This window comes from Panthera pardus, unplaced genomic scaffold (genome assembly GCF_024362965.1).
Source record: "Panthera pardus isolate Hobbes unplaced genomic scaffold, ASM2436296v1 HiC_scaffold_10, whole genome shotgun sequence".
Lineage (NCBI taxonomy): Eukaryota > Metazoa > Chordata > Mammalia > Carnivora > Felidae > Panthera > Panthera pardus.
In genome coordinates this window covers 28908517-28926711 of record NW_026526655.1, presented here as the reverse complement: position 1 = coordinate 28926711, position 18195 = coordinate 28908517, and positions in this window count along the sequence as shown.

Below are 18195 nucleotides of genomic sequence, written 5' to 3'. Positions count from 1 at the left end.
CCTGCCTCCCCTCGGATTGCCCTTACCTTTGTCCTCTGACCTGAATTTCCCCTGCGAGATCAACCTTATTGACCTTGTGGGTGCTGCCACTGTCCCAGAAAACAGGGCAATGCTGACCCCAACACAGCCCTGATTGTCTCGGGGGCGGGGGGGACGTTTATGGGAGGGGGGGAGTAGTTTTCTAAAATGGCGTGTTGGGGTGGGTTTTCCATTCATACACAGAAAGGGGACACAAGATTCAACTGATCGTTTGGGAGGAGGCCTTGTCATGTCACCATTCTATGGTTGCTGAATGAACTCAACGTCGCGGAGCTTTCCAAACACCATTTGTACACCTCTTCACGTTGTCAGATTTCCAGCACACGCAGGATACTTTCCACTTTCCTTTCATTAATTGGACCGGACGGAATGTGAATTCCAGCCTTCACCTGGTAGTTAACCTGTCTTTTCATTCGATAGTCCCTTTATTTAAGATTCCTTCCCCCCCCCCCAAGTTTTTGACAGCAGATCTGATGATCCAGATAAGATTCTATGTGTGATTATTACAGCTTCGTGTCTTGTGTTTGAATCACGAGAATTTAAGCTGAGCGATGAAGATTGGGAGAGATAGAAAAAGATTCCTCTTGTTAAAGTAAATTAATTAGTTGGATTTATATGAGGAGACAGAAGGGAGGAAGCCAGGCTGTGTCCCATATTAATAACTCACTTGGGAGAAGCCAGATTGGATTGAAAGCAAAAGAAGGGGGTGGGGGGGGGGGAGCACCGTGCCACTTTGGAAGAGAAGTAGCTTTAGTTTTCCTCACTTTGCACTCCGTAACCCTCACATACACAAACGCACATCCTCATTCCTGACATGAAAATGATGTCATCTTTCTTTTTGACTCACCAACCAGACTACATTAATCCCCTGCAGCGTGAGGGCCAGCAGGAGGCTGCTTAAGGGACTTCAGGCCTGTGAATAAATGATGACCCAGTGGTTAGGGGCGGCAGCCTAGACACATTCAGGATGCATTAAAGCAATTAGCTGGAAAAGGAGCAAGAGCACCATTTCCAATCCCCAAGAAGGACCAGGCCGTGCTTGGAACGGGGTGACGAGCTGTACAGCTGAGGGCTGGTAAGAACCACTTAGCAGAACAGCTCCACATGAGAGGAGGCCGGTGCTCACCCCTTGGCCTTATTTGATACTAGTGCCATTTGGGGGTGTGTGTGCGGGGGTGGGGGGTGGATTTCAGGATCATAGGAGCCATGAAACAAACAAACAAACAAAAACTACTTGTGCAAATCAGTGTACCCGAAGCAGCCTCGTCACAGATGAGCCCAAACCGTGGTTTGCAAACCGGTGTCCCGCTAGCTGAGTCTGGCCCACGGACTTTTTTTTCTGCTTGGCCTGACTTTGGGCCAACATGAAAAAAATAAAAATAAAAAATCTGGAGACTTCACAAAACCCTGGCAAGTCTGAAAATGCCGGGCTGGCATTCCTTTACGACACCAATCTGCTAGAGCTGAGTGGCAGCTTCACTCTGATACCCACCTTGTGCTCTCCCGTTTACCACCGTCCTCAGCGCTCACTACCAGTGTGCTCCCCACCACCCCCCTCATTTACTTCTCCACGGACCCTGGAGGCATTTGGGCTTGAGACCTTGACCTTAAATGGCTTCTGAGTTAGGCTCGCCCAGGAAGACCAGGTTAAAATCCGGAGCCCGTAAGCGCAGTTTGCCCGTGGACCCTCCCCAGCTGGTGGCCCTGAAAGGTTGTCCTCTGGCCTTGCACGGTGCCTCGTACACTCGCTCGGCTATTTCAGCCTGGTCAGGAGTGGTGGCCACGAAGCGACAATTAACGACAAAGCGGTAACCCAACGCGGCTTTCAATTCTGCGACAAATGCAGGCTTGGGCAGTATTGATGCCCGCCAGAATAAGAACAGTCAAAAATGTCACGAGTTAAATAAAATGCCAGCCAAAGCATCTCGGAGATCCAGAAACCGCTTGGCATATTTTGTGACGCGTACTTCACGGGGCAGCGGGGACGTGAGAAATAGCCCCGACCGAGTAAGAACAGTCTCGCCAAGGCCGACGGTTCTGATTTCTCTGAAGCAGCCTTAGCCTCTTTCCGGGACGATCCGTGCTTAACTTAGGTCAGGAAAGCTTTGTCTAGATTTTGTTTCTCGTTCAGATGAACTTCCCATTGGAAATGTCACTTAAAGACAAAAGAGCTCCAGTGACGTAAGGAAACCAAATCGCACATCTTCTATGAAACTCCCTCCTCCTTCCCACCCTCCTCCGAACCCTCAGATGCTTTTCTCACTTCTGGCTTGTAATCTCCCTTCTTGTCCTCCCCAACCACTTGGCCCGAATGGGACTCAAGTGCTAAGTGGCTGCTCTTCCCCCCCCTCCCCCCCTCTCCCAGCTGGCCCACATCTTGGCACCCCTAAAAGGCAGCTTCCAGACGGCTACTGGCACAAGAGCCCGATGTTAGCAATCCCTTTGCTGGACGCTTGAGGACAAGGCATGGTTTTAAAAGGTGACTGAGAAACCCGTGCGACTACACTGCCCCGAAAGAGACTGTAGCAGACTGCGGTGAAAAGTACCCGGTACAGGGTCAGGAAATGAATAATTCAGACTTCCCTCCCATGCTGAATTAACCTTGACTCATTTCATGCCCCCCCATCACCCCGACTTCTGCTTCTCTCCAGGCTGGAGCGGGCTAGAGTCATTCAGGTGTGCATTTTAATCCCTCCAGGAAACTTCTTCTGCTCTATTTGGATCACAGAAAGTGAGAGCAGGTGGATAACTTGTGCTCGCTGCCCTGAGGGAAGGGGTGTCATATGGAAGCCTAAAGTGACAGGTCCTTGGGGCACTTGGGTCCTTGGGGTGGAAAATGAACACCAAAAGTTTTTCCACTAATACTGATAGCCAGGAGGCGAAAGCAATTTGGGGTTTAGAAAAGGCCCCTCTTCCCGGTTTCACAACACTCATCTTGTCTGAGAATTTTTTTTCCGGCCTCCTCACTCACATTACCCCCGACAGCAACAACAACCTCCTTCACCCTCCACCCCCAAATCCTCCCTTCTACCTCTGCTCTTGAAAGGCCGCAAAGGTAGGGATTCCCACCTGCTTTAAAGTCACCTCTTCTGTCCCACAGTACGATGACAGAGTGTGGTGGCCTCGTCTCCCTCACCTTCCATTCACAAAGCCATACAGGGAAGCACACTATGAAAGTTGTATCTTCACCTAAATCGTATTTGCAGGCCTTTTCTCTCTGCTGAGGTTGGCAGGAGGCGTTGGCCAACCGACGTGATGTTCGACATCACTCATCATCAGGGAGATGCAAATCAAACCCACAGTGAGATACCACCTCACCCCGGTCAGAAGGGCTGAAATAAAAGACACAAGAAATAGGGGTGCCTGGGTGGCTCAGTCGCTTGAATGTACGACTTCGGCTCAGGTCTCGATCCCGCGGTTCGTGAGTTTGAGCCCCACCTCGGGCTCTGTGACTGTGTGACTTAAAGGATATGCCACTGAAAGAAGACTGTATACTCTGAGACAAAAATACATCTGCGTTTTGCCTTAAGAAACCTGTTCTTTTGGTAAATAACATCACGATAAAGCAATTTCTGCAAGAATCCTTTCAACGTTGTCCAACAGAACCTTCGGCAGTGATGGAAGTTTTCTTTATTTTCGTTGCCCAGTATGATACCCAGTAGCCACCTGTGGCCATTGAAAACTTGAATTGCGGCAAGTACGACTGAGGACTTGTGTTTTTTAATTTTAATGTTAATGATTGTAAATTTAAATGGCCACACAGGGCTCATGGCTACTCTATTGAACAGTGCAGGACTAGAGGTCAAGACATATCCTATTCCTTGCTCCGTTTTTTAAAAACTAGTCTTAAGTATATCTAACTTCAAACACATCCTCCAGAAATTCTGTCAGTATTATCAGCAATGGGGAAAGAAGGAAGCAAACATCGGATTAAGCATCCTCTAGGCACCAAGATTGGGAAAGGTGCCTTTACACACGAACCTCATCTGTGCTTGGTTCAAACCTTACAACTCTGTTATAAATGATATTATTCCCATTTTATAGCTGAGGAATCTGAAAGTGATGAATTTTAATAAATGGCCTAAAGTCACTAGATGAATATCTGGCAGAAATGGAATCTGAGTCTTTGGATCCTGTCCAATAGTCTTTCCATCTTAAGTAAGTGGTGTTACTCCCACTGCTGTCCCCATTCCACAGAGAGGGAAAACGGGTCATTAATTACAAAAGAAAGTCCAACAATGAGCGGTAACCACAGAGGTTTGTGGTCTTTAGCTACAAGTTTCTATCAGATCCAAGTGCACGTTGGAATATCCAATGAACTTGTACTTCTTGGGACCAACCGTGGGGCAGGCAGATCTGGAATGATAGATTCAAAGTCACCCTTATTGCAACGGAAAGATGTTTGAGCCCCACAAGGAGCAGGTTGACGTGTTTATTAGGCAAAAGCTGTGTCTAGAACAATAAATTGGAGATGTTTCCAAATGAAATGGTGTAAGAGTCAGGGAGAAAGCACCCTTCGTCCAAAATAGCTCAGAACCTTGACTCTGGGAGAAAGGAGAATTACCAAGGTTTGGGCAAGTTGTTAGAGGTATTTTTTCTCTTCCCAGGCTACAGCCAGGACCCCTGGCTCCAGCACCAATCGGAGGGTAGTGAGGAGAAAGCTTTTCTCTGCTGGTAGCCATCCACCCAGAAGTTTCCTAGAAGGTGATGTTGATTGTAATTAGAGCCTCTTCTCTGGGAGGGTGGGGGTTGTCTCAATTCCCAGTCCTGCAAATGCAGCTGGTGGCTGGGAAGTTGCCGCCTGGCACTCTCTCCAGAGACAGTCTCAGCTGCTCTTCTCGTCTAGAATCATCACTTGGTTTAGTTTCCCAGGGAAGGGGTTTTGAGGGTGGGGCAGGAGGGAAGATGGGGGTGTTTGGCCCTGGAAGGAGGCAATGACCATCACGCAGGCAGCTTTTCACAGCGTGTGTCTGCCCCTGCCCTGGCAGCAGACTTCAGTTACTCCCTCGTCCCTTGCTGGCTGTTCAGTTTCTACACCAATGAGCTCTGAGGTGACAAGTTCAATTCCCAGCTCTGTCAAACCTGCATTTTCTTCCCTGACCTACTTTTCCCACTCTGCAGTGTTTGGAACAATGCCTCTCTCTGTTCCCTGTTTAGACCCATCTTTTGCCGGAGCTGGTGCAGAAGCCCAGGCCTTTGCCAGGCTTTTTGCCTTGAATCCCTGACAAGTGTTGATGGGAAAAGAAAAAAAAGAAGAAGAAGGAAAAAAATCCTCTCATAAAACAGAGTTCAGCTCTCTCACAGATGCCCAGATTCTGGAGGGAGTAAATGCTCCTGTTGGTAAGGAAAAAAATCAAAAGGTCCTGCTTCTCTATTCACACCTCTCCCCCCTTCCCCTCCCTCGCACCCCAGCCTCCCAGGCACAGTGAGAAGCAGCTGAGGCAATGCCAAGAGCACTCCTGACCCCATGAACATCAAAAAAGCTGCTGCTGCATTTACTGGCTCTAACTGAGGCAGGGTCCGAGACTGCTCTCCTCTACGTGCCCAGAGAACTCCCCCTTGGGTGAGTGGCTCCTGAAAGGAACCCTGGGCAGCCTCCCTCAAAGGCTCTTGGGTACCATCTATGGGTCTGACACCGCCAAAAGATTTCTCAGGCTTTATAGCCACAAGTTTGCTATAAAGAGAGCAGTGTGACCAGGGACCCCGTGAGGTAGCACATGTGAAGATTCTTCAAGATCTGTACAGCAAACGTCAGATCTGCAAATACATGTAGGCTAATCTAACCCTGGAAGAGGTGAGTGGTAGAGAATAGCAGTTAAAGCATAGCCATCCTTTGCCTACTGATTGCTTTCTACCAAGATTGCTCTGTGTGTTTTCATATGTACTGAATGCCTGCTTGTCCTAAGACCCTACGAGACAAGGATTACTATCACCCCCATGTCATAGACGGTGATGTACAGGGCAGAGCATGGCTAGCCAGTGGTCAGGCGAGAGGCTAGGATAGGCGCCCACGGAGGCTGCCCAGAGCCTACACCTCTTCCCTCCAGCCTTGGACTCTGCACCTCCACCCTGCTAACACTACCCTCTTCTGCTCACTCTCTCCCCCACTCTCTGTCTTACACTCCAAGATGGAGACACTGGTGTGTCCTTTCTAGCACCCCAGCATCCCTCTCCTCCCACTCCACCAAAGCCCAGCTAAGACCACTGTGGCTCTGTTCCTCCTTGGGAGCATGAAGCAATGGGCTCCCCTGGAACACCCTCCCTATTTCCGTTATTCCAGAAGTTTTCTCTCCTAAGAGGATCTCCAAATACCACCTTGGAGACAGCTCTGTGCTGGGCACAGAGAGGGCTATGCCTGAGCTAACACTCTCGGGTCCCTTCTAGTCTAGGGGTACGTGTCTGTCTAGTCAGCCCTGTTGAGGCAGGTGTCAGAGGACGCATCCTCTTGCCTGCTTGGTCCGCCGCTATGTGATGACACAGAGCTTAGAGCTGCAGGCTCTTCGAACTGTGAGAGAATTTGCCTCTGACATCCTATGGGGAAAAAAACACGGAAAGAAACGTCCCCAGGAACTTGATCAGCGAGTTACTGCGCCGATCCTGGAGCTGGCAATTTTCAGGTTGTTTGGTGAAAACAAAACAAAACAAAACAAAACAAAACTTTTGAGTTTATACAATTAACCTACCACTGGTTGGGTTTTCCATTACTTATGGCCCAAGGCAGCCGACTGATAGGGTTACCCAAAAGCAGCCCTCCAGAAAAGGTGCTCAGTGACAACTTGTGCTCCATGTTGGCCACCGCTTGCCCCACCCTGACGTGCACAGCATCGGTTCCCCTCCCCAAGAGTCTCCAGGAAGGATACCCTGGCCATCATCCCGCCTCAGTTCCTGGCCTTTGCAATCCCCACCCCTTCTGCAGGGAAAGCCACTCCCCATATCTTCATGGGGCTGCTTTCTTCCCTTCACCCACCTCAAAATCACCTTGATAGAGACAATCCCTGCCACCCAACCTTGAGTAGCCACCCACTAACTGTGTCTTACGCACTGTTTCCTTCATAGAACATCTCGTGCTGTGCAAGTGTCTTCATTGTTTAAAATTTCTGTGCACTGGACAGCGTGCCCATCTTACTCACCTAGAACATCACCTGGCTCATAGCAAGTGCTCAGACATTGGTGTCCAATGTGTTTGTTATGCTCATCCCCAGCTGTGTTTGTTATGGTGTCTCAGTGGCTCCTTCTCCTCTTCTCCTCCCCACCTCTTCCTCCTTCTTCCCCTTCTCTTCCTCCTCCTTTTCCTTCCTTTTTTTTTCTCCTCCCTTTCTTTTTTCTTCTCTTCCTTCTCCTCCTTTGAATCCACCTGACGCCCTTTAGCTTTCCTTGGCGGTACAGATGAGCTCTTTTCCAAATTAACCTCCCCAAATTATTAGAATTGTTGCCTGTGTTCTACCGCTGAAATCCCAGTTTGATCATTTCCAGTGAGGCTTGGTTTTTCGGCTATCACTGTAAACTGGGATGCTTTGATGGAATGGCGATGTGGGGATGTTTTTAAGCTTCTTGTATGCGTTTCACTATATCATCATGGTGGTTTTCAATCTTTCAGACATTTTAATCTATGCTTAATTATGCTCATTCCCAGAGGCTCCTTAAAAGCAAATGACACAATTTTTTTTAATCAAATAAATAATACACACGAGGCCTGCTAAGACTTGATAGAAGCCTGTCTGATCAGCTAAAGAGGACAATCGGGAGACAGGAGATTGGGAGACTCATCACCCACCCTTCTGGGATTTCCAGCCACTCAAGAAAAATCTTCAGAACCTAGGAAGGTAGGGTCTGTGCTCACCATGTACCCTGACTTCTCCTCTCAGCTGGGATGGAATCTGCTGAACCTGATTGCTCTCGGGGATCAGTTTACTGTTCAGAAGAGTATCTGTGGTTCACCTTCCTTCCAAAACAGGTAATATGGAGACCATCTGGCTGCTTTGAGAAAAGGAGAAGGAGGTTCCATCATAGTTAATATGGCCTGTTATAACAAAACACCACAGACTGGTAGCTTAAACAACAAACATCTTTTTCTCACAGCTCTGGGAGAGTCCAAGGACACTTCCCAAGAAGTCTGGGGAGTCCAAGATGAAGGCACTAGCAGATTCAGTGTCTGTTGAGAGCCCTCTTCCTGGTTTTCAGATGGCCATCTTCTCATTATGTCCTCCCATGGCCTTTCCTTGATGTGTATGTGGTGGAGGGAGAGAGAGCTCTTTTCTGATCTTCATTTTATAAGGGTATTAATCCCATCATGAGGGCCTTACCCTCACGCCCTCATCTAACTCTAATTACTTCCCAAAGGTCTTACTTCCAAATACCATCACCTTGGGGATTAGGGCTTCAAGAGATGAATTTGGGGGTGGACACAAACATTCAGACTCTCCTGCTATTTCGCCATAATGACAAGAGTCAGTGTAAGATCAGCATTGGGACGTCCCTTTCCCGGGCAATCTGGGACCTCTCAGCTTGTGAAAGGCATCTGCTGATTTAGCCTGTCTAAACCTGCTATGCTCTGCATGTTTCCCTTGTTTTGAGCAGTTTCAGAAGGACTACCAGCTAAGGTTCTTCACCCTTATCTAGCCAAGAGGTTGGCATGGGCCCAAGCTGGGTCAACCTAGATTGTCATGGAAATTTTAATCTTGAACAGAACAAAGACCTAAACTGAAGATGACCCAAAACCCTGGTAACTTCCCTGAAGACAGTGTCCCTTACTTTCTGCTACTTACATTCCCAGGTGCTCATGCTTTCTGATACTTGGTCTTGGGCTTTGGCTCTTAATAAATGACTACTACATATCCTTCAATTAATTGTATTCCCTTGTGAGTTGCCGGGTTAAAATCTGTAACTTAACAATAAAAGGACCCAAACCGCCTGGGTTCTGGGGCGCCTGAGTGGCTCAGTCGGTTAAGCCTCCGGCTTCCGCTTGGGTCATGATCTCATGGTTCATGAGTTTGAGCTCTGCGTCAGGCTCTGTGCTGACAGCTTGGAGCCTGGAACCTGCTTCAAATTCTGTGTCTCCCTCTCTCTCTCTGCCCCTCCCCTGCTCATGCTCTGTCTCTCTTTCTCTCTCCAGAATAAATAAACATTAAAAAAAAATTTTTAAAGGACCCAAAATTATAGACTTTTGAACAATGAAGCCTGGAGTTCTACACCTGCTCCCACCACTGAGGCCTCAGCATATGTTTATGTTATACACCCTCTACTAACTCTGGTAATCAGTGTGAAAAAGGCCCAAATAATTGAAAGAAAAGGAAAAAAAAAGCCTGGGTCACTCTCTCTCTGGTCGGCCATGTCATTTTCAAGTAGAAAACAAAAATGGTAGTTGCAAGAAACCAAGGGAAAAGGAGTCTTTAGAAAAAAAAAAAAATCTTATCTGCCTTAAAAGCCATGAATGAAATAAAGGAAACAGTGTTCATAGCACCTGACTCACATGATTACTGTGGGTCAGCCATCAATATGTAGATAGAAGGAAAATAATTGGCATAAGCTCCTTGAAATTTCTGCCTACAGTCTCCCCAAGGAGGCCTTGGGGAGATTCCGACAGCATTTGAACAGCTAGGGCTTAGTAATGAGAACTGACATTCTAGCGTGTAGTACAAAAGACACTTCCCTTTTGGAACCAGGAAAAGTACTTTAATCAGCCAAAAAGTTGCGACTGTAAAAAAAAAAGAAAGAAAGAAAGAAAAAAGGGAAGAGGATAAAATAACCCCCTCTTTTATTGTTTCTCTACTGTTGCGGGGCCCAGCTCCTACTGACTGTTCGAGCCCCTGTGCCATCTTCTATGCCTACCTCATTAATGCCATTTGCTCATTGCTATGCCAGAAAACCCAGCTGATTAACAGGAAGTCCTGAGCTGAAGGTTGCCTGGGTTTCAAGTCCCTTATGCACACAATTCACACTCCCTGTGTTAGGAGCTCCCTCCTTCCCTCAAATCACTTGGTGAGACTGGAGAGTGGGAAATCGGCTTTGAATTGTCTCTGGCTCCTCACTGACCGGTCAAACCCCAGGGTGCCCGTGGAATATTTGATTAGTTGTAAACTCAAAACAACCATCACAAAGAAAGATAAAAGGTTAAAACCACAAGCAAGGCACCCCAGAGTGAACAGCCTGAGACACTGGAGAAGGTAAGCTGAGAAAATACTCCAACCCCTCGAAGCAGAAGCTAAAGATAAAACAAAGCATGTTTCATGCCCAAGGCAGAAAATTAAAAATTGAGCAGGTTCCATTCTGAGAGGAGTATTGCAAGGTGAGGTCTCCTTCTTCATACCCCACCCCAGCCCCTGTCATCCTCTCTGGAGTCCAGTCTTACCTACTGGCATGCTGTGTCTCCCTTTGTCCCCTCGCTTCTAGCTGAGATGAATACTTCGTTACTAATAAGTGTGCCTACAAGTGTCATCAACAGACAATATTTTCAAGGCAATCATCATAGAAAACTTGAGTGAGGCATCACATCCTGAGGGCTTTGGGTATGCACTTTGGGTATATATAGACTCCTTTGTATAAACGGCCAAACACATCCTTTAACACATTTTCAGAATCTAAAGGCTGGAATATGGCCAAGGTCATGCCCCCTTCCCGAGGGCATCCACAGCAATTTACTGATCCATGTGGTTCCCTTGCCTGACTTGAGATATCTTTGAAAATACATTCAGCTTCAGAGTGCCCTATTTAAAAAATGGTAGAAATATGCCATGATGGCATTGTAGTTCAACATCCCCCTCTGCTCAATCCTGTTCTATTATTCCCTCAACGATGGTGATCCCAAGAATACTCCCCCAAATAAACTTATTAAAATATTTTTTTTAAGCTGGAGTAGACTGAAGTGGTCTTGGAACCCACCCTCATATTCTGTGACCGTAGAAATCCCCTCTGTGATATCATTAAGAGAGAATCAAGTGGCCTTCCATGGAAACTTACCAGTGTTTGGGGTTCTACATTCTCATGCGGGAGTTAAAAGGAGGTGGTGAGACATTAGGGAGGTCCATCTCTGACACTGAAGTAGACATCAACACTGTAATGTGATAAACAAAGGACCACAAAAAAGAGAACAGCTTAGCTTCTGGAAGGGGCAAAAGGATGATATGTAAAGGTATTAAAATGTGATGGTCCAATAAATATGAGTGTCCAAAATCTAGCCGAGAAAAATCATCAAATGGTACCCTGGCGTCCTTTTCCTTACAAAGTCGAGCTAATAAAGGAATACAGTGGGTCCTTCTGCCAAGAGTGGTATAGAAACAACACAGGGAATTTATGATAAAAGGCCAAGGAAATGGGCAAGAGAAAAGGAGCTGAAAATACAAGGACACTACAGAGAGAACCGTTAAACAAGCATCATGCCCCTGGCTTATCTCCTTTGCACACTGAGCTCCCAGAGGCTTCCAACAGAGCTCAACACGGTGAAGATTGACACAGAAAGAGTTTGGCTTGTCACATATCTAGAATAGCAGGGAAAAGTAGAAGGAGAGGCTGTGAAACATGGAATCAGACAATTTCTAGCAGTCAATCAGGATGTTAATTTTTGCAGTGACTGTCTGCAGATATGGTCCTCAAACTTTGTGATCATGGCCTAAACCACTCTGGGAAATACCAAGATGAGGAATAAGGATGCTGGTGATGAGTTGGTGTAGGTCTTCTTTACGTGGGAGAGCCTCCATCAAGGAGCTTCAACTGACATTCGAGTCTGGCTTGTTAAAGTCCACTTAGAAAGACGGCGTAAGCAGATTTGCATAAGCATGTTACTTGTCCAGGACAAGACAATAGGGAGTGGGACCTCTTCTAGTCTTGACCCAGCAAAAACATTTCCAAACCCTTTGCTGGCTAAACTATTATGTCTGTGGCTGGCTTTGACTCCCGGGGTGCCAATTTGCAACCCCCACTCTTAAAGATGGGGACCTTCTGAGATTACCTCAAGCAATCACCTGCTTCTACCACTATTCACACTCACAGATGGATCAGTCTCCCAGCTATGTTTATGTTTTATTCCATGTCAGAGAATGGCCTCCCACATTCCCCTCTCCTCTTTGCTGTTACCATCCCTCTCACCATTTCAGGCTCAGAAAAGTAAGTCAGTGCAACTGCCAAGATGGAGGGGAAGGAATTGACTAAGTGGAAAAAGAAAAAATGTTGAATAACAGTGAGCAAAGCACAAAAGGCAGGGTAAAGACCTCCAAGATTGTTCAGATGTGATAACCCAGTTCTTTATACAAAATCAGACTTCAGCATCTAAAGATAGCTTCCTCCTTCCTTCTTGAGGAAAAGGAAAGCATGAGCATCTATTGAATACCTTAACTCTACCAAGCAAATACCCAGCACTTTACCCAGAGGGGCCCAGAGAACGTGGGGTGGGCTGGGGTTATGATCTACCCTCTTCCTTGTAGGCCATACAGACTTTGATTCTCAGGCCACCCGCTCAGCTGATTTATGTCATTTAACAAGACATTATGACTATGAAGGAAGGAGCGCAGGAACCAAAGGAACAACCTGTGCATTCAATGTTTGTAACCAATAGTAACACAGAATAAAACTAAGAAAACACAGGCTTCAACTGTGAAAAAGAGGACGAGAAACAGTTCTATTCCCAAAGCTCCTAAGCAAGGCTTTGTTTCACTGATGCCGTCTATACGTCGGTTAGTCCTCTGAGGCTCTGATCAAAGGGTCGTCCAGGTACCAAGTGGAGACAAAAGTGGTAGAAAGGCAACAAATTCAAAATCCAAACCAAATAAAGTCACTTCCGATGGGACCACCCAAACCGCACGTTGAAAAGGAAAGGGAGGGGTTTTTTTTTAAGCAGATAGATCTTCAACATTGTTTCTCATCCCTTTTATAGACAAAGGTTACATGATGAGACCAAGTTTATATGCCAATTAGTACTGCAGAGGTCAAGGATATCGAGCTTTAACACAGCTTCCATTTCAAACATCATCTTTTTTTTTTTTTTTTAATAATTTTGCCCCATACCTGGGATTATTTGTGCCTCAGCCTCTCCCTCATTTTAACCCCTTCGACTCCTAAAACTCTACATTCATTTATTTGACAAACATGTATTAAGCACGTCACGTGTACCAAGGCCTATTTTAGGTGCTGGAGATAAAGTAGAGAGAGGGGTCAGTAGAGAACCAGGTAGATAACCAAGGAGCTTATATTCCAAAGGGAAGATGTTTGGAAGCATTAGTTGGCTAAGAATATCTCCCTTTGTTAAAGTTAATTTTTCCACGCAACTTAAATCACCTTACTCCTTTAGAGAGGAGTTCTTACGTAGAAAGAACTTAGACTTTCCTGGGAACCAGATCCAAAGACGTACAGGTTCTAATACGAAACAGTATTATTGTCACCACAGTATTAAAAATAAGAATGCTAATGCAGGTCACAGCCATTGCTTACGCTCACTCAATGACCTCTGCACAACAGCCTACTTCAGAATCTAGAAATGTTTGGGGCATCACTGAGGGGCGCTGAAAGGGAACTAGGGACAGACTGGTAAAAGGAGAAAGGAACAGAAGAGAAAGAATGGAGAGAAACAGCCAGGAAGGAGGAGGATACTAATAAAAAGAGAAATACAGAGGAGGTGGGGCTACAGAATGAAATAGAAAGAGAGCGTGTGCATCAGAGTGACAGGACCCGTCGAACGATAGGACCAGGTTGAGGACACAGAGACACCAAATTTAAAAAGGTGCTCATTCTCAAAGTCATGCACATGCCTAAATATCTTGGTGTCCCTTCCTAATCCCCGCCTTGGCACCCAGGACCCCTTAGTAACCACATCAGTGTCACTGGTACTCAACGCTGGGCTGTGACAAGTGCAGTCGCGTCTCACTTTCTCCCGGTTGGACATAGATGCACAAGAATTTTGAGACTCAGGTTCTTTCTACCTCTCATGCCATCTCCTTCCTGAAGAAGCTCTCTCATTCCCCTGAGCTCTCCCTCTTTTCTCTTCAGGGTTGTTGTGCTGTCGAGCTCTTAGGGGATTGCTAGCTGTTTCACAGGGGTAACTTTTGTGTCTCCAACTGATGTTTGAGCAACTGGAGGACAGACGCCATGTCTGTCCACAAGGCCAAGGAGAGTGATGGGCACACAGTAAGTTCTAATTAAATGATTAAATGAACGATTGGTTGGTCGGTTAGTGGTGATGCTGCTGCTCAGCTGTAGAGCTAGAAATGGAGATAATAACCTTTAGCTCATTTTTTGCAGGCCACCCAAGTCACATTTCCCCTGAGCAGCTATAGGTCACACACAACAGGTGTGCAAAGATCTAAGGGTGACACTGAGGAGGTATCAGAGGCCCCCCTGGATGACAGTGGAAAAAGAAAGCAAAATACAAAACAAGTGTCTGTGTGAAAAGGAGGATGAGACTTGAGTCCACTAAGAAGTGATTATCTTTTGCTTCAACAACAGAATGCCCAAACTGTCATCTCTCCCACTTATGAGGGTGGGGGGCTACTGTGTATGCAGCTGAAATGCAAAAGAACCTAATCTGCAGAGAAAATCCCCAATTTCCATTCCGGGTAGAATATTGTTAGTTGCTATGTTAAGCCCAACACTACAAAGGAACTAAAGTCTTTGGTTCTCTTTGTGCTTATGAACAGCCCCCTAAGCATAAGGGGGGAGTTTAGCCACTGGGTAACACCTGTCTGGGGTGTGTTGGTCCTCTACATCAGCCTGGCCCATCGGCAGAGCAAGCGTGATCTGGCCTGTGCGGGTAAGTAGTAGACAATTGTCGATGTTTAGGAAAATCACCACCAAACACCATTTGCTTGATCTCAGCACCACTTCTGGATCCCTGGATCTGCAACCCTTTTTAGGCCAACCTGGTTTGAACAAGATCTCACCAGCGCTTGAGCCTCAGCTGCCCTTGCTCTGGCTTTCCAAACCCTGCATTGCATCTCACGGGCAACACAGCTCTTGCCCCCTGGGACATGCCGTGCGGCTGGTATCCTGACTGAGCCAACCCTGGTGGCCCTGTGAGTGCAGTGACTCAGACACCAGGAAACCACTGACAAAGCAGCAAATAGGAATGGCAGCAATTACAAAATTCTCCACCGCGCTGGAATCAGGTCTGCGTGTGGCTGGCAGATGAGGCCAGGAGACACCCCCATCCCTGCTGGTATTCATGCCAACTGATTTACCTGGGGCCTGAGGGGACCTCAAGGGAGCATGTGATTTCTGTGTACGATCGGGATCCAAACATATGGGCATAGCAGGTGGAATGGGAGGAAGTGGGGAAGGGAAGGCACCCTGAGTCAGTTTGCATGGAGGGAAAGCAGGGCACCCGAGAAAGGCCACACGGTGACGGGAAGAGCCTGGAGTGTAGACCAGATTCAGCAACACGTGCTAAAAATCTGGGAGAAGTCATGCTTCTGACTCAAACTGGTTGCAGGTAGTTGGATGACCCCATCCCAGCTGCTCCACGTGCACGTGCCAGGGAGAGAAAGAATTCAGTGTAGGAAATAAACCCTTATTAAACCCTATCATAACCGGGGGCGTATGCAACCCTGCTGTAGGGTCTTCTGTAGCTGATCATCACATGGAAGGAGAAGGGTTCTCCTCTTTTTTACCAAAGCCTGCCAAGTTGTCAAGGCCTGTGTAGCTGGGGAGTAGTGGATGCCAGGACAGAGGCCAACCAGGTCATTAAGGTCAGAGGCTGGGGCTGATGTGTGGGCCCTGTAAGATACCCCTTAGGCACTCCCAGGACTACACTTTGGTGAAAGGGTGCTGAGGATGGAGAAGAGCTTTGCAAACTTTCATGGAGTTGGTGGAGATGTGAGTACCAAACATAATGGTACCTATTCTTGCTCACTGGCTGGTGAAGCTTGGGGATCTATTCGTTATGCCCACGTACCAAATATCCTAGTCCCTTTTTAAGGGTGTCAGGAGATATCTGATCTACCAGAACCAGCCATGCTGGTTCTGTCCTAGTGATGAGAGGTCAGTAACTAGGGCACCATCAAGGACCTTAGCTTCCATTGGTCCAGAGAAGTGGGCTCTCTCCACATAGAGAAATAGGAAGCCCTTCCTAATCACTATGCCCCCACTGGCCCTTTTGTTCCATCATGAAACCACCTGTGCTATCCAGAGCCTTCCTTTGCTCCAGCAAAGATGACAGAAAGCCTTCACTGTACACAGACATCCAATGTCAGCCCCGTCATGCGCCACATTCCAGTATTATCTATTGTATTCCGTGCACCTCCAGCCAGAGAGGAGGACGAGCAAAGCTTTCCACAGTGTTTTTTCATGTGCCTAATCATCCCAGGCATGCCTCTGGTTTCCTCCCTGGCCCTCCAAGCTCATAGTTTGTTTCCTTCTGTGGTGAATGTGGGCACGTCTCGCAGCTCAGGGTGGAGAGCCATGAATCATGAGCAAGAGGCGCTAAGAACACTGCGTTTCTGCTCCTTCCCCCACAAGTCCCAGACAGCCTCGTGGGATCCAACTCTGACCCCAGTGGAGTTCTTCATCCATGACTGGTGCCTTCAGGAATGTGTCTGTGGGCAGCAAGAAGAGTTTCAAATGCAGTAGAATGGGGCCACTGACTTTTTTCCTTTCTTTCCAGGCTGGATGGCAAGAGGGCCCTGAAGGTTGGTGAACTGCACGAGTAGGTAGACACAGAGGCCCGAGGCCTGCTGCTGAGTCATTTCAATCTGTTTCAGATTCGATTTGCTCAGTGCATGGAGAAGAACAAGGCTCCCAGTGGAGATATCATGTAGCTAGAGCCTAGAAGTATTTTCTTAATAGATGAAATTTAGAAAGAATTTGAATCTTCTGTGCTGGGGAGGTAGGTCGCCGAGTGAAATGGTTGGGAAAAGGAAACATTTGGCTCCAGTGATTCCAAAGGACATTTCACTGATCTAAATATTTGTCCAGCTGAATTGCTATGTCCACTGTCACCTGCCTGGAATCAATATGTTCAAATCAAACATAGTCATCGGCATCTGAGCATGGAGAAGGAACTTCTTAAACCTGAGCTGGCAACTGGGAGGGTGAGAGAAGAACCAGACAAGGAACTAGGACAGGGGAGCTCTTTGCCACCAAGTGAGGGAACTGCAACAATGGTCAATCCCCTAGAGTTCGCATCTGGATCCCGTGATTCAATGACAAGCTTCAGATCGTTGAGGTGCGGTGAATAACTTTGATAGGACAGCGTATGCATTTTTTGAGAAAGACTTTATCTGTTGGAACAAACACTTGCTCTTTTTGCTTTAGCCTTGAACCTCTCAGGATGCAGACAGACCACTGTGCTCGGAAGGCACGGACAAAGCTGAGCATACCGTTCTCCTCACTTTTTAAGTTTTCTTAAGATGCCTGTGTCAAGGCCTTTTGATTCTGAGTCATGTGAGTGTTCTCCAAGAAAAAAAAAAAGAGAAGCACTTTTCGATTTAACACTGTTTCTCACCAAATGCATGCAAGTTGGCACAACAGGTAGCCCAGATGTTTACAGCCCCTGCGGTGGGTTCACAGAGGCACTAGCACCTTCCTAGGCCCTGCCTTACATGCGGTGTGGAATTAGGTGGTGAACCCATGACAGTGCGGGAGAATCAGGAAGGACCAGCGTCCCGCGGCTCCCATCGGCGACAGAGGAGTCTGCACATTTGTGTGGACAGCAGTGTGCCCAGGGGCCGGTTCCTGCCACTCCTGTCACCACAGCTATGCAGCCAAGGACACGTTGGATCTTGTGACCCACCCTCTGTGGACTGAAGGAAAAGCGCTTCTGGGCCCTATACATGCTCTTTATGTGCTTGTCCAGAAAGGAGAAGGTAGCAAGACGCAGTGACCATTTTTGTCATCGTTCGTAATGTGGTAGAGTGATTGCAAAAATGTCCCCAACTCTTCACCCTTCCACGAAGCCATACCTCTGCAGCGTGACGTTGCATTTCCTCCCACCAGTAAGTGTCTCCCTGCGCTTGTAAATCTGGACTGGTCTTGTGACTCACTTTGACCAACAGAATATAGGGTCAGTGATGGTGTGCCAGTTCTGAGCCTCAGCCTCAAGAGGCATTGAGCACTTGTGCCCTTTCTCTTGGGCCCGTGATTGACCTATGATTGTGCTCTTTCTCCTGGACCACGGGAGCAAGCTGCGCTGCTGGATGAAAGAGACACTGCCCCGGTCCCCCTGTCACTCTCGCTGAC